Source organism: Microcebus murinus, chromosome 27 (genome assembly GCF_040939455.1).
Source record: "Microcebus murinus isolate Inina chromosome 27, M.murinus_Inina_mat1.0, whole genome shotgun sequence".
NCBI lineage: Eukaryota > Metazoa > Chordata > Mammalia > Primates > Cheirogaleidae > Microcebus > Microcebus murinus.
Window position 1 is genome coordinate 20,247,129 of NC_134130.1, and position 14,420 is coordinate 20,261,548.

The 14,420-nt window shown below is 62.4% G+C and overlaps 1 non-coding gene and 2 pseudogenes across 1 annotated transcript; all 3 read left to right on the forward strand.

Annotated features, from left to right (window-relative positions):
* Positions 1-3,598: 3,598 nt before the first annotated feature.
* On the forward strand, positions 3,599-3,717 carry LOC142864917 (uncharacterized; annotated as a pseudogene).
* A 3,768-nt stretch (positions 3,718-7,485) lies between these two features.
* LOC142864891 (5S ribosomal RNA) lies at positions 7,486-7,604 on the forward strand. The gene has a single exon (XR_012915201.1). It is a non-coding gene; the product is annotated as a 5S ribosomal RNA (ribosomal RNA).
* Positions 7,605-11,383: 3,779 nt separating this feature from the next.
* Positions 11,384-11,502, forward strand: LOC142864918 (uncharacterized; annotated as a pseudogene).
* The last annotated feature ends 2,918 nt before the right edge of the window (positions 11,503-14,420 follow it).

Consider the following 14,420-nt stretch of genomic DNA (forward strand, 5'->3'; position numbering starts at 1 on the left):
TGCGTGGCATCTGGACTGTCAGGTCTCAGACCAAAGGTCTGCTCTGTGGGAACCGACACGCTGGAGGAAACCTTGAGAGTCTGAGAGGGGAGGGAGTTCCAGAAGAAGGCCAGGATGTCATTTTGAGGGAGTATGTGACCAGAACTCGTCCCGTTGCTTTTGGGGTTCTATGGGCTACACGCAGGAATCTTTGGTGGTGGCACCTGATGTTGGGGGATCCGGAGTCACACCCAGACCTGCTCCACAGGCCTCCTTTTACTTTTCTCTTCGGATTCATTATTTTTAAAAAGTGTCTCTTACCTCTAGGATTGCATTTTCTTTTCTCTCTCTTTTCAAGCAGATGATGGGAGTACAAGTATTCAGGTGACATGTGTTGCCCGTGCCGCCCTCCCCCCTGTGTTCTTTTTTTTTTTTTTTTTTTTGAGACAGAGTCTCGTTTTGCTGCCCAGGCTAGAGTGAGTGCCATGGCGTCAGCCTAGCTCACAGCAACCTCAATCTCCGGGCTCAAGCAATCCTGCTGCCTCAGCCTCCCGAGTAGTTGGGACTACAGGCATGCACCACCACGCCCGGCTGTGTTTTTCTATATATATTAGTTGGCCAATTAATTTCTCTCTATTTTTAGTAGAGACGGGGTCTCGCTCTTGCTCAGGCTGGTTTCGAACTCCTGACCTGGAGCAATCCGCCCGCCTCGGCCTCCCAGAGAGCTAGGATTACAGGCGTGAGCCACCGCGCCCGGCCCCCCCTGTGTTCTTATTCATATACCTCTCATGTTGTTCCAGCGTATTGTGGGGGTACCAATGTTAAGGTCGGGTGCCTTGCCCTCTCCAAGCCTCCCCCCTCGGGTCAGAGCTTCAAGTGCGCCCATCCCCCAGTCGGTGCGCACCCACCCCATGCCTAATGGATGTGTATGCCCCTCCCCTCCCCCCACCCGCCCGACACCCACCCGATGAAGGTGATTCCTCTCTGTCCACTTAGGCGTCCATCCGTTCGTACCAATTTGCTGGTGAGCGCGCTCACGTGGTGCTCGTGTGTCCATTCTTGGGATACTTGGCCTACTGGAACGGGTTCCAGCTCTGGCCAGGAGAACACGAGAGGCGCCCTCTCACCGCTGCTCCTCACAGCCGAATGGCACTCCGTGGTGTCCACGTGCCACATTTTATTGATGCACTCCTGGATGGATGGGCACTCGGGTCGCTTCCACGTCTTTGGGATTGTGAATTGTGCCCTAACTGTAACCCTAACCCTTACCCAGCCCGTCTCCTCTGCCCCTGCCTGACGCACTCCTCCCCGGCCAGGCCCGTCACTGTCCTGGGCCCCCGCCTGACCGGCTCCTCCCCGCCCGGCCTGTCACCGTCCTCTGCCCCTGTCTGACACGCTCCTTCCCGCCCGGCCTCTCACCGTCCTCGGCCCCTGCCTGACCGGCTCCTCCGTCGCCTGGGCCTTCCAAGGGCTTGGTGTGGATGCTGCTTCCAGGAAGCCCTCCAGAAACCCGGCAGCAGGGTGGCCGCAGCAGTCTCCAGCAGCCGTCCCTAAGTCGCGTGAGTGCGGGGGACGTGCCCCCGCTGTGCCGCGGGGGCCCAGCCTGGTGTCTTCCCTGAGGCCCTGCGGCTGCCGGCTGGGCTGCCGCTCCCCGCAAGGGGAGAGCCGCGGAGGTGGGGACCGCCTCCTGATGGGGACGTACACGCAGCTCTCCACGTCGGATTCCGGGGCTCTCTGTCCTGCCCGAAGGCCCAGCTGGCCTGCGGGTCCTTAGAGTGGCAAAAACCTCCGAAAACTGAGACTGAGGGTCCGGTGGGTGTCTGCACTTTTGTGCTGGGCACCCCAGGGAGGCCCGGGGGCTGGCTGGACAACGTGGTCTGCTGGGCGGGGGGGGGGGTGTTGGAGGAGCAACTGATGCCCTTTGCACTTTGGGTAGCAAGAGTCTGAGGTGTCTCTGAGCCCTGTGCCCTGTGGGGGCGGGGCGGGGGGGAGGAGGAGGAGGAGGAGGAGGAGGTGGGAAGGGCGGGGCCTGCAGTCCTGTTCCCGGGGTGGCACGGCAAGTGGCTTCTTCCACAGGCTGCTTGGCCTGGGCTCCCTGCACCTGGGCCTTTGGAGGACCGGCCCTGTGCTTGCCAACACTTCCTGCAGGGACCCAGAGCTGGGAGGTGGCATCTCTCAGCCCTGGGTCGGGCAGAGCCCCAGCGGGCCATGCCCACAACCTCTCTCAGCACCGGTCCCCCAGAAGGCTCCTTTGGGACCAGGATTCTCTTGCGGTGACTCTTTAAGGTCTGGCCCCTGGATGGAGGGGCACCAGGAGTAGAGGAGCAGGAAGGGGAAGGGGGTGGCCATGCGAGGGGACACTTTGAGGCCAAGTCCCAGCTTCAGCCTGATCCTCCTGGGAACCCCGCTCTGAGACAAGGAGCCGGGCTTCGCATTCCCACAGCAGCCAGTCGTGGGCTGAGGACACCTGGGGCGTTGGGAACTCCCTGGCTTCTCCTTGGTTTAACATCTAGAGCTGCTTGTGAATCGCGCCGCCACACACACCCGAGCGCAGGTGTCTTCCGCACAGACTGCGGGCCTCGCTCTTCTGAATGCCGCTAGCTCGCCACCCACCCACGGGTGAACCTGGTCAGGGTGCTTTCTCTCAGGGGCAGACTCTTTTCCGGGCGGGCTACCGGTGTCTCTGTTTGCTCGTTTCTTTCTTCCATTTCGGGAAAGTCTTCCTTGCTGGCTGTGGAAATCTCCTATGCCTTCCCTCGCCTATTCTGTCAGCTTTAAAATTCTCTTTCAGTTGCCACCCTCACAGATGGATTAGGAAACTCTTTCCGGTGCACTCATTAGTGAAATGACCTCCAGGAAGCTGGAATCCAATATCTAATGGCCGATTTTTAGCGAGTCCACACGCCAGGGTGGTCGGGGTCCAATGCAGCCCCGGCCAGGCCCAGGCCCCTTGGACTGGGCCACAGGAGGACACTGAGGAGGGTCCCGGCCCCCACGAAGCGGTGCCGGCAGTTCTCCACGGGCTTGGGCGTTTTCCAGAGGTAGGAGATGGAGGGGACTGATTTCTTCAGCGCCCCCCAAACCACGCCACCCCACCAAACCCATGGGACACATCCCCAGAGAGAGACGCCCCATACACTGGCTGTGCCCCAGCCCTGGCCCGGGGGAATAGGCGGCAGCCCACACACAGGGCGAGGGGGGGGGGCGCAGCTGAAAGGGGTTGTGGGGGAGGGCGGCCCCTGGCTGGGGTCAAAGGGCGAGCGTCCCGCGCGTGCGCAGTCAGCGGCAGCGACGCGCTGGGGGTGGGCAGCGGGTAGGTGAAGGAGGCCGGGCGAGGAGACGAGGGGGGCTGGGAGGGCTCCACCTTGGCGAGTCCAGCCGTGGAGGCGCATCTTGTGTGAGTGTGAGTGAGTGTGAGTGTGTGTGTGTGTGTGTAGAGAGAGACAGCCCCCCACCCCGCCCCGCCCCGCCCCGCCCCGCCCATCACCCCGGACCCTGGGAGCCCGCGGGACCAGGCCGGCCCGGCCCGGCCCGGCGTGGGGCCTGGGGCGGGAGGCGGCGGCGGGGAAGCCCAGAGAGGCTGGGCTTCTCGAGCGGGGCAGGGGCGCCCTCCGCCGCCATCTAGGGCCACACCACCCTGAACGCCCCCGATCTCGTCTGGTCTCGGAAGCTAAGCAGGGTCGGGCCTGGTTAGTACTTGGATGGGAGACCGCCTGGGAATACCGGGTGCCACAGGCTGCTGCTTTTTTTTTTTTTTTTTTTTTTTTTTGCCTCTTGTTCTGTCCCCTTTCTGGGAGCGCGGCGGCGGCCCGGGGTGGGGGTCACCCCCACCCTCAGCGCGCGCGCGGTGCCTGGCGCCCCAGCCCGCACCGTGGGGCCTCCTCTTGTCCCAAGCCGCGACACCGCCGCCACGCGGCAGCATGCGTGGCATCTGGACTGTCAGGTCTCAGACCAAAGGTCTGCTCTGTGGGAACCGACACGCTGGAGGAAACCTTGAGAGTCTGAGAGGGGAGGGAGTTCCAGAAGAAGGCCAGGATGTCATTTTGAGGGAGTATGTGACCAGAACTCGTCCCGTTGCTTTTGGGGTTCTATGGGCTACACGCAGGAATCTTTGGTGGTGGCACCTGATGTTGGGGGATCCGGAGTCACACCCAGACCTGCTCCACAGGCCTCCTTTTACTTTTCTCTTCGGATTCATTATTTTTAAAAAGTGTCTCTTACCTCTAGGATTGCATTTTCTTTTCTCTCTCTTTTCAAGCAGATGATGGGAGTACAAGTATTCAGGTGACATGTGTTGCCCGTGCCGCCCTCCCCCCTGTGTTCTTTTTTTTTTTTTTTTTTTTGAGACAGAGTCTCGTTTTGCTGCCCAGGCTAGAGTGAGTGCCATGGCGTCAGCCTAGCTCACAGCAACCTCAATCTCCGGGCTCAAGCAATCCTGCTGCCTCAGCCTCCCGAGTAGTTGGGACTACAGGCATGCACCACCACGCCCGGCTGTGTTTTTCTATATATATTAGTTGGCCAATTAATTTCTCTCTATTTTTAGTAGAGACGGGGTCTCGCTCTTGCTCAGGCTGGTTTCGAACTCCTGACCTGGAGCAATCCGCCCGCCTCGGCCTCCCAGAGAGCTAGGATTACAGGCGTGAGCCACCGCGCCCGGCCCCCCCTGTGTTCTTATTCATATACCTCTCATGTTGTTCCAGCGTATTGTGGGGGTACCAATGTTAAGGTCGGGTGCCTTGCCCTCTCCAAGCCTCCCCCCTCGGGTCAGAGCTTCAAGTGCGCCCATCCCCCAGTCGGTGCGCACCCACCCCATGCCTAATGGATGTGTATGCCCCTCCCCTCCCCCCACCCGCCCGACACCCACCCGATGAAGGTGATTCCTCTCTGTCCACTTAGGCGTCCATCCGTTCGTACCAATTTGCTGGTGAGCGCGCTCACGTGGTGCTCGTGTGTCCATTCTTGGGATACTTGGCCTACTGGAACGGGTTCCAGCTCTGGCCAGGAGAACACGAGAGGCGCCCTCTCACCGCTGCTCCTCACAGCCGAATGGCACTCCGTGGTGTCCACGTGCCACATTTTATTGATGCACTCCTGGATGGATGGGCACTCGGGTCGCTTCCACGTCTTTGGGATTGTGAATTGTGCCCTAACTGTAACCCTAACCCTTACCCAGCCCGTCTCCTCTGCCCCTGCCTGACGCACTCCTCCCCGGCCAGGCCCGTCACTGTCCTGGGCCCCCGCCTGACCGGCTCCTCCCCGCCCGGCCTGTCACCGTCCTCTGCCCCTGTCTGACACGCTCCTTCCCGCCCGGCCTCTCACCGTCCTCGGCCCCTGCCTGACCGGCTCCTCCGTCGCCTGGGCCTTCCAAGGGCTTGGTGTGGATGCTGCTTCCAGGAAGCCCTCCAGAAACCCGGCAGCAGGGTGGCCGCAGCAGTCTCCAGCAGCCGTCCCTAAGTCGCGTGAGTGCGGGGGACGTGCCCCCGCTGTGCCGCGGGGGCCCAGCCTGGTGTCTTCCCTGAGGCCCTGCGGCTGCCGGCTGGGCTGCCGCTCCCCGCAAGGGGAGAGCCGCGGAGGTGGGGACCGCCTCCTGATGGGGACGTACACGCAGCTCTCCACGTCGGATTCCGGGGCTCTCTGTCCTGCCCGAAGGCCCAGCTGGCCTGCGGGTCCTTAGAGTGGCAAAAACCTCCGAAAACTGAGACTGAGGGTCCGGTGGGTGTCTGCACTTTTGTGCTGGGCACCCCAGGGAGGCCCGGGGGCTGGCTGGACAACGTGGTCTGCTGGGCGGGGGGGGGGTGTTGGAGGAGCAACTGATGCCCTTTGCACTTTGGGTAGCAAGAGTCTGAGGTGTCTCTGAGCCCTGTGCCCTGTGGGGGCGGGGCGGGGGGGAGGAGGAGGAGGAGGAGGAGGAGGTGGGAAGGGCCGGGGCCTGCAGTCCTGTTCCCGGGGGTGGCACGGCAAGTGGCTTCTTCCACAGGCTGCTTGGCCTGGGCTCCCTGCACCTGGGCCTTTGGAGGACCGGCCCTGTGCTTGCCAACACTTCCTGCAGGGACCCAGAGCTGGGAGGTGGCATCTCTCAGCCCTGCGTCGGGCAGAGCCCCAGCGGGCCATGCCCACAACCTCTCTCAGCACCGGTCCCCCAGAAGGCTCCTTTGGGACCAGGATTCTCTTGCGGTGACTCTTTAAGGTCTGGCCCCTGGATGGAGGGGCACCAGGAGTAGAGGAGCAGGAAGGGGAAGGGGGTGGCCATGCGAGGGGACACTTTGAGGCCAAGTCCCAGCTTCAGCCTGATCCTCCTGGGAACCCCGCTCTGAGACAAGGAGCCGGGCTTCGCATTCCCACAGCAGCCAGTCGTGGGCTGAGGACACCTGGGGCGTTGGGAACTCCCTGGCTTCTCCTTGGTTTAACGTCTAGAGCTGCTTGGGAATCGCGCCGCCACACACACCCGAGCGCAGGTGTCTTCCGCACAGACTGCGGGCCTCGCTCTTCTGAATGCCGCTAGCTCGCCACCCACCCACGGGTGAACCTGGTCAGGGTGCTTTCTCTCAGGGGCAGACTCTTTTCCGGGCGGGCTACCGGTGTCTCTGTTTGCTCGTTTCTTTCTTCCATTTCGGGAAAGTCTTCCTTGCTGGCTGTGGAAATCTCCTATGCCTTCCCTCGCCTATTCTGTCAGCTTTAAAATTCTCTTTCAGTTGCCACCCTCACAGATGGATTAGGAAACTCTTTCCGGTGCACTCATTAGTGAAATGACCTCCAGGAAGCTGGAATCCAATATCTAATGGCCGATTTTTAGCGAGTCCACACGCCAGGGTGGTCGGGGTCCAATGCAGCCCCGGCCAGGCCCAGGCCCCTTGGACTGGGCCACAGGAGGACACGGAGGAGGGTCCCGGCCCCCACGAAGCGGTGCCGGCAGTTCTCCACGGGCTTGGGCGTTTTCCAGAGGTAGGAGATGGAGGGGACTGATTTCTTCAGCGCCCCCCAAACCACGCCACCCCACCCCACCCATGGGACACATCCCCAGAGAGAGACGCCCCATACACTGGCTGTGCCCCAGCCCTGGCCCGGGGGAATAGGCGGCAGCCCACCCACAGGGCCAGGGGGGGGCGCAGCTGAAAGGGGTTGTGGGGGAGGGCGGCCCCTGGCTGGGGTCAAAGGGCGAGCGTCCCGCGCGTGCGCAGTCAGCGGCAGCGACGCGCTGGGGGTGGGCAGCGGGTAGGTGAAGGAGGCCGGGCGAGGAGACGAGGGGGGCTGGGAGGGCTCCACCTTGGCGAGTCCAGCCGTGGAGGCGCATCTTGTGTGAGTGTGAGTGAGTGTGAGTGTGTGTGTGTGTGTATAGAGAGACAGCCCCCCACCCCGCCCCGCCCCGCCCATCACCCCCGACCCTGGGAGCCCGCGGGACCCGGCCGGCCCGGCCCGGCCCGGCGCGGGGCCTGGGGCGGGAGGCGGCGGCGGGGAAGCCCAGAGAGGCTCGGCTTCTCGAGCGGGGCAGGGGCGCCCTCCGCCGCCGTCTAGGGCCACACCACCCTGAACGCCCCCGATCTCGTCTGGTCTCGGAAGCTAAGCAGGGTCGGGCCTGGTTAGTACTTGGATGGGAGACCGCCTGGGAATACCGGGTGCCACAGGCTGCTGCTTTTTTTTTTTTTTTTTTTTTTTTTGCCTCTTGTTCTGTCCCCTTTCTGGGAGCGCGGCGGCGGCCCGGGGTGGGGGTCACCCCCACCCTCAGCGCGCGCGCGGTGCCTGGCGCCCCAGCCCGCACCGTGGGGCCTCCTCTTGTCCCAAGCCGCGACACCGCCGCCACGCGGCAGCATGCGTGGCATCTGGACTGTCAGGTCTCAGACCAAAGGTCTGCTCTGTGGGAACCGACACGCTGGAGGAAACCTTGAGAGTCTGAGAGGGGAGGGAGTTCCAGAAGAAGGCCAGGATGTCATTTTGAGGGAGTATGTGACCAGAACTCGTCCCGTTGCTTTTGGGGTTCTATGGGCTACACGCAGGAATCTTTGGTGGTGGCACCTGATGTTGGGGGATCCGGAGTCACACCCAGACCTGCTCCACAGGCCTCCTTTTACTTTTCTCTTCGGATTCATTATTTTTAAAAAGTGTCTCTTACCTCTAGGATTGCATTTTCTTTTCTCTCTCTTTTCAAGCAGATGATGGGAGTACAAGTATTCAGGTGACATGTGTTGCCCGTGCCGCCCTCCCCCCTGTGTTCTTTTTTTTTTTTTTTTTTTTGAGACAGAGTCTCGTTTTGCTGCCCAGGCTAGAGTGAGTGCCATGGCGTCAGCCTAGCTCACAGCAACCTCAATCTCCGGGCTCAAGCAATCCTGCTGCCTCAGCCTCCCGAGTAGTTGGGACTACAGGCATGCACCACCACGCCCGGCTGTGTTTTTCTATATATATTAGTTGGCCAATTAATTTCTCTCTATTTTTAGTAGAGACGGGGTCTCGCTCTTGCTCAGGCTGGTTTCGAACTCCTGACCTGGAGCAATCCGCCCGCCTCGGCCTCCCAGAGAGCTAGGATTACAGGCGTGAGCCACCGCGCCCGGCCCCCCCTGTGTTCTTATTCATATACCTCTCATGTTGTTCCAGCGTATTGTGGGGGTACCAATGTTAAGGTCGGGTGCCTTGCCCTCTCCAAGCCTCCCCCCTCGGGTCAGAGCTTCAAGTGCGCCCATCCCCCAGTCGGTGCGCACCCACCCCATGCCTAATGGATGTGTATGCCCCTCCCCTCCCCCCACCCGCCCGACACCCACCCGATGAAGGTGATTCCTCTCTGTCCACTTAGGCGTCCATCCGTTCGTACCAATTTGCTGGTGAGCGCGCTCACGTGGTGCTCGTGTGTCCATTCTTGGGATACTTGGCCTACTGGAACGGGTTCCAGCTCTGGCCAGGAGAACACGAGAGGCGCCCTCTCACCGCTGCTCCTCACAGCCGAATGGCACTCCGTGGTGTCCACGTGCCACATTTTATTGATGCACTCCTGGATGGATGGGCACTCGGGTCGCTTCCACGTCTTTGGGATTGTGAATTGTGCCCTAACTGTAACCCTAACCCTTACCCAGCCCGTCTCCTCTGCCCCTGCCTGACGCACTCCTCCCCGGCCAGGCCCGTCACTGTCCTGGGCCCCCGCCTGACCGGCTCCTCCCCGCCCGGCCTGTCACCGTCCTCTGCCCCTGTCTGACACGCTCCTTCCCGCCCGGCCTCTCACCGTCCTCGGCCCCTGCCTGACCGGCTCCTCCGTCGCCTGGGCCTTCCAAGGGCTTGGTGTGGATGCTGCTTCCAGGAAGCCCTCCAGAAACCCGGCAGCAGGGTGGCCGCAGCAGTCTCCAGCAGCCGTCCCTAAGTCGCGTGAGTGCGGGGGACGTGCCCCCGCTGTGCCGCGGGGGCCCAGCCTGGTGTCTTCCCTGAGGCCCTGCGGCTGCCGGCTGGGCTGCCGCTCCCCGCAAGGGGAGAGCCGCGGAGGTGGGGACCGCCTCCTGATGGGGACGTACACGCAGCTCTCCACGTCGGATTCCGGGGCTCTCTGTCCTGCCCGAAGGCCCAGCTGGCCTGCGGGTCCTTAGAGTGGCAAAAACCTCCGAAAACTGAGACTGAGGGTCCGGTGGGTGTCTGCACTTTTGTGCTGGGCACCCCAGGGAGGCCCGGGGGCTGGCTGGACAACGTGGTCTGCTGGGCGGGGGGGGGGGTGTTGGAGGAGCAACTGATGCCCTTTGCACTTTGGGTAGCAAGAGTCTGAGGTGTCTCTGAGCCCTGTGCCCTGTGGGGGCGGGGCGGGGGGGAGGAGGAGGAGGAGGAGGAGGAGGTGGGAAGGGCGGGGCCTGCAGTCCTGTTCCCGGGGTGGCACGGCAAGTGGCTTCTTCCACAGGCTGCTTGGCCTGGGCTCCCTGCACCTGGGCCTTTGGAGGACCGGCCCTGTGCTTGCCAACACTTCCTGCAGGGACCCAGAGCTGGGAGGTGGCATCTCTCAGCCCTGGGTCGGGCAGAGCCCCAGCGGGCCATGCCCACAACCTCTCTCAGCACCGGTCCCCCAGAAGGCTCCTTTGGGACCAGGATTCTCTTGCGGTGACTCTTTAAGGTCTGGCCCCTGGATGGAGGGGCACCAGGAGTAGAGGAGCAGGAAGGGGAAGGGGGTGGCCATGCGAGGGGACACTTTGAGGCCAAGTCCCAGCTTCAGCCTGATCCTCCTGGGAACCCCGCTCTGAGACAAGGAGCCGGGCTTCGCATTCCCACAGCAGCCAGTCGTGGGCTGAGGACACCTGGGGCGTTGGGAACTCCCTGGCTTCTCCTTGGTTTAACATCTAGAGCTGCTTGTGAATCGCGCCGCCACACACACCCGAGCGCAGGTGTCTTCCGCACAGACTGCGGGCCTCGCTCTTCTGAATGCCGCTAGCTCGCCACCCACCCACGGGTGAACCTGGTCAGGGTGCTTTCTCTCAGGGGCAGACTCTTTTCCGGGCGGGCTACCGGTGTCTCTGTTTGCTCGTTTCTTTCTTCCATTTCGGGAAAGTCTTCCTTGCTGGCTGTGGAAATCTCCTATGCCTTCCCTCGCCTATTCTGTCAGCTTTAAAATTCTCTTTCAGTTGCCACCCTCACAGATGGATTAGGAAACTCTTTCCGGTGCACTCATTAGTGAAATGACCTCCAGGAAGCTGGAATCCAATATCTAATGGCCGATTTTTAGCGAGTCCACACGCCAGGGTGGTCGGGGTCCAATGCAGCCCCGGCCAGGCCCAGGCCCCTTGGACTGGGCCACAGGAGGACACTGAGGAGGGTCCCGGCCCCCACGAAGCGGTGCCGGCAGTTCTCCACGGGCTTGGGCGTTTTCCAGAGGTAGGAGATGGAGGGGACTGATTTCTTCAGCGCCCCCCAAACCACGCCACCCCACCAAACCCATGGGACACATCCCCAGAGAGAGACGCCCCATACACTGGCTGTGCCCCAGCCCTGGCCCGGGGGAATAGGCGGCAGCCCACACACAGGGCGAGGGGGGGGGCGCAGCTGAAAGGGGTTGTGGGGGAGGGCGGCCCCTGGCTGGGGTCAAAGGGCGAGCGTCCCGCGCGTGCGCAGTCAGCGGCAGCGACGCGCTGGGGGTGGGCAGCGGGTAGGTGAAGGAGGCCGGGCGAGGAGACGAGGGGGGCTGGGAGGGCTCCACCTTGGCGAGTCCAGCCGTGGAGGCGCATCTTGTGTGAGTGTGAGTGAGTGTGAGTGTGTGTGTGTGTGTGTAGAGAGAGACAGCCCCCCACCCCGCCCCGCCCCGCCCCGCCCCGCCCATCACCCCGGACCCTGGGAGCCCGCGGGACCAGGCCGGCCCGGCCCGGCCCGGCGTGGGGCCTGGGGCGGGAGGCGGCGGCGGGGAAGCCCAGAGAGGCTCGGCTTCTCGAGCGGGGCAGGGGCGCCCTCCGCCGCCATCTAGGGCCACACCACCCTGAACGCCCCCGATCTCGTCTGGTCTCGGAAGCTAAGCAGGGTCGGGCCTGGTTAGTACTTGGATGGGAGACCGCCTGGGAATACCGGGTGCCACAGGCTGCTGCTTTTTTTTTTTTTTTTTTTTTTTTTTGCCTCTTGTTCTGTCCCCTTTCTGGGAGCGCGGCGGCGGCCCGGGGTGGGGGTCACCCCCACCCTCAGCGCGCGCGCGGTGCCTGGCGCCCCAGCCCGCACCGTGGGGCCTCCTCTTGTCCCAAGCCGCGACACCGCCGCCACGCGGCAGCATGCGTGGCATCTGGACTGTCAGGTCTCAGACCAAAGGTCTGCTCTGTGGGAACCGACACGCTGGAGGAAACCTTGAGAGTCTGAGAGGGGAGGGAGTTCCAGAAGAAGGCCAGGATGTCATTTTGAGGGAGTATGTGACCAGAACTCGTCCCGTTGCTTTTGGGGTTCTATGGGCTACACGCAGGAATCTTTGGTGGTGGCACCTGATGTTGGGGGATCCGGAGTCACACCCAGACCTGCTCCACAGGCCTCCTTTTACTTTTCTCTTCGGATTCATTATTTTTAAAAAGTGTCTCTTACCTCTAGGATTGCATTTTCTTTTCTCTCTCTTTTCAAGCAGATGATGGGAGTACAAGTATTCAGGTGACATGTGTTGCCCGTGCCGCCCTCCCCCCTGTGTTCTTTTTTTTTTTTTTTTTTTTGAGACAGAGTCTCGTTTTGCTGCCCAGGCTAGAGTGAGTGCCATGGCGTCAGCCTAGCTCACAGCAACCTCAATCTCCGGGCTCAAGCAATCCTGCTGCCTCAGCCTCCCGAGTAGTTGGGACTACAGGCATGCACCACCACGCCCGGCTGTGTTTTTCTATATATATTAGTTGGCCAATTAATTTCTCTCTATTTTTAGTAGAGACGGGGTCTCGCTCTTGCTCAGGCTGGTTTCGAACTCCTGACCTGGAGCAATCCGCCCGCCTCGGCCTCCCAGAGAGCTAGGATTACAGGCGTGAGCCACCGCGCCCGGCCCCCCCTGTGTTCTTATTCATATACCTCTCATGTTGTTCCAGCGTATTGTGGGGGTACCAATGTTAAGGTCGGGTGCCTTGCCCTCTCCAAGCCTCCCCCCTCGGGTCAGAGCTTCAAGTGCGCCCATCCCCCAGTCGGTGCGCACCCACCCCATGCCTAATGGATGTGTATGCCCCTCCCCTCCCCCCACCCGCCCGACACCCACCCGATGAAGGTGATTCCTCTCTGTCCACTTAGGCGTCCATCCGTTCGTACCAATTTGCTGGTGAGCGCGCTCACGTGGTGCTCGTGTGTCCATTCTTGGGATACTTGGCCTACTGGAACGGGTTCCAGCTCTGGCCAGGAGAACACGAGAGGCGCCCTCTCACCGCTGCTCCTCACAGCCGAATGGCACTCCGTGGTGTCCACGTGCCACATTTTATTGATGCACTCCTGGATGGATGGGCACTCGGGTCGCTTCCACGTCTTTGGGATTGTGAATTGTGCCCTAACTGTAACCCTAACCCTTACCCAGCCCGTCTCCTCTGCCCCTGCCTGACGCACTCCTCCCCGGCCAGGCCCGTCACTGTCCTGGGCCCCCGCCTGACCGGCTCCTCCCCGCCCGCCCTGTCACCGTCCTCTGCCCCTGTCTGACACGCTCCTTCCCGCCCGGCCTCTCACCGTCCTCGGCCCCTGCCTGACCGGCTCCTCCGTCGCCTGGGCCTTCCAAGGGCTTGGTGTGGATGCTGCTTCCAGGAAGCCCTCCAGAAACCCGGCAGCAGGGTGGCCGCAGCAGTCTCCAGCAGCCGTCCCTAAGTCGCGTGAGTGCGGGGGACGTGCCCCCGCTGTGCCGCGGGGGCCCAGCCTGGTGTCTTCCCTGAGGCCCTGCGGCTGCCGGCTGGGCTGCCGCTCCCCGCAAGGGGAGAGCCGCGGAGGTGGGGACCGCCTCCTGATGGGGACGTACACGCAGCTCTCCACGTCGGATTCCGGGGCTCTCTGTCCTGCCCGAAGGCCCAGCTGGCCTGCGGGTCCTTAGAGTGGCAAAAACCTCCGAAAACTGAGACTGAGGGTCCGGTGGGTGTCTGCACTTTTGTGCTGGGCACCCCAGGGAGGCCCGGGGGCTGGCTGGACAACGTGGTCTGCTGGGCGGGGGGGGGGTGTTGGAGGAGCAACTGATGCCCTTTGCACTTTGGGTAGCAAGAGTCTGAGGTGTCTCTGAGCCCTGTGCCCTGTGGGGGCGGGGCGGGGGGGAGGAGGAGGAGGAGGAGGAGGAGGTGGGAAGGGCGGGGCCTGCAGTCCTGTTCCCGGGGTGGCACGGCAAGTGGCTTCTTCCACAGGCTGCTTGGCCTGGGCTCCCTGCACCTGGGCCTTTGGAGGACCGGCCCTGTGCTTGCCAACACTTCCTGCAGGGACCCAGAGCTGGGAGGTGGCATCTCTCAGCCCTGGGTCGGGCAGAGCCCCAGCGGGCCATGCCCACAACCTCTCTCAGCACCGGTCCCCCAGAAGGCTCCTTTGGGACCAGGATTCTCTTGCGGTGACTCTTTAAGGTCTGGCCCCTGGATGGAGGGGCACCAGGAGTAGAGGAGCAGGAAGGGGAAGGGGGTGGCCATGCGAGGGGACACTTTGAGGCCAAGTCCCAGCTTCAGCCTGATCCTCCTGGGAACCCCGCTCTGAGACAAGGAGCCGGGCTTCGCATTCCCACAGCAGCCAGTCGTGGGCTGAGGACACCTGGGGCGTTGGGAACTCCCTGGCTTCTCCTTGGTTTAACATCTAGAGCTGCTTGTGAATCGCGCCGCCACACACACCCGAGCGCAGGTGTCTTCCGCACAGACTGCGGGCCTCGCTCTTCTGAATGCCGCTAGCTCGCCACCCACCCACGGGTGAACCTGGTCAGGGTGCTTTCTCTCAGGGGCAGACTCTTTTCCGGGCGGGCTACCGGTGTCTCTGTTTGCTCGTTTCTTTCTTCCATTTCGGGAAAGTCTTCCTTGCTGGCTGTGGAAATCTCCTATGCCTTCCCT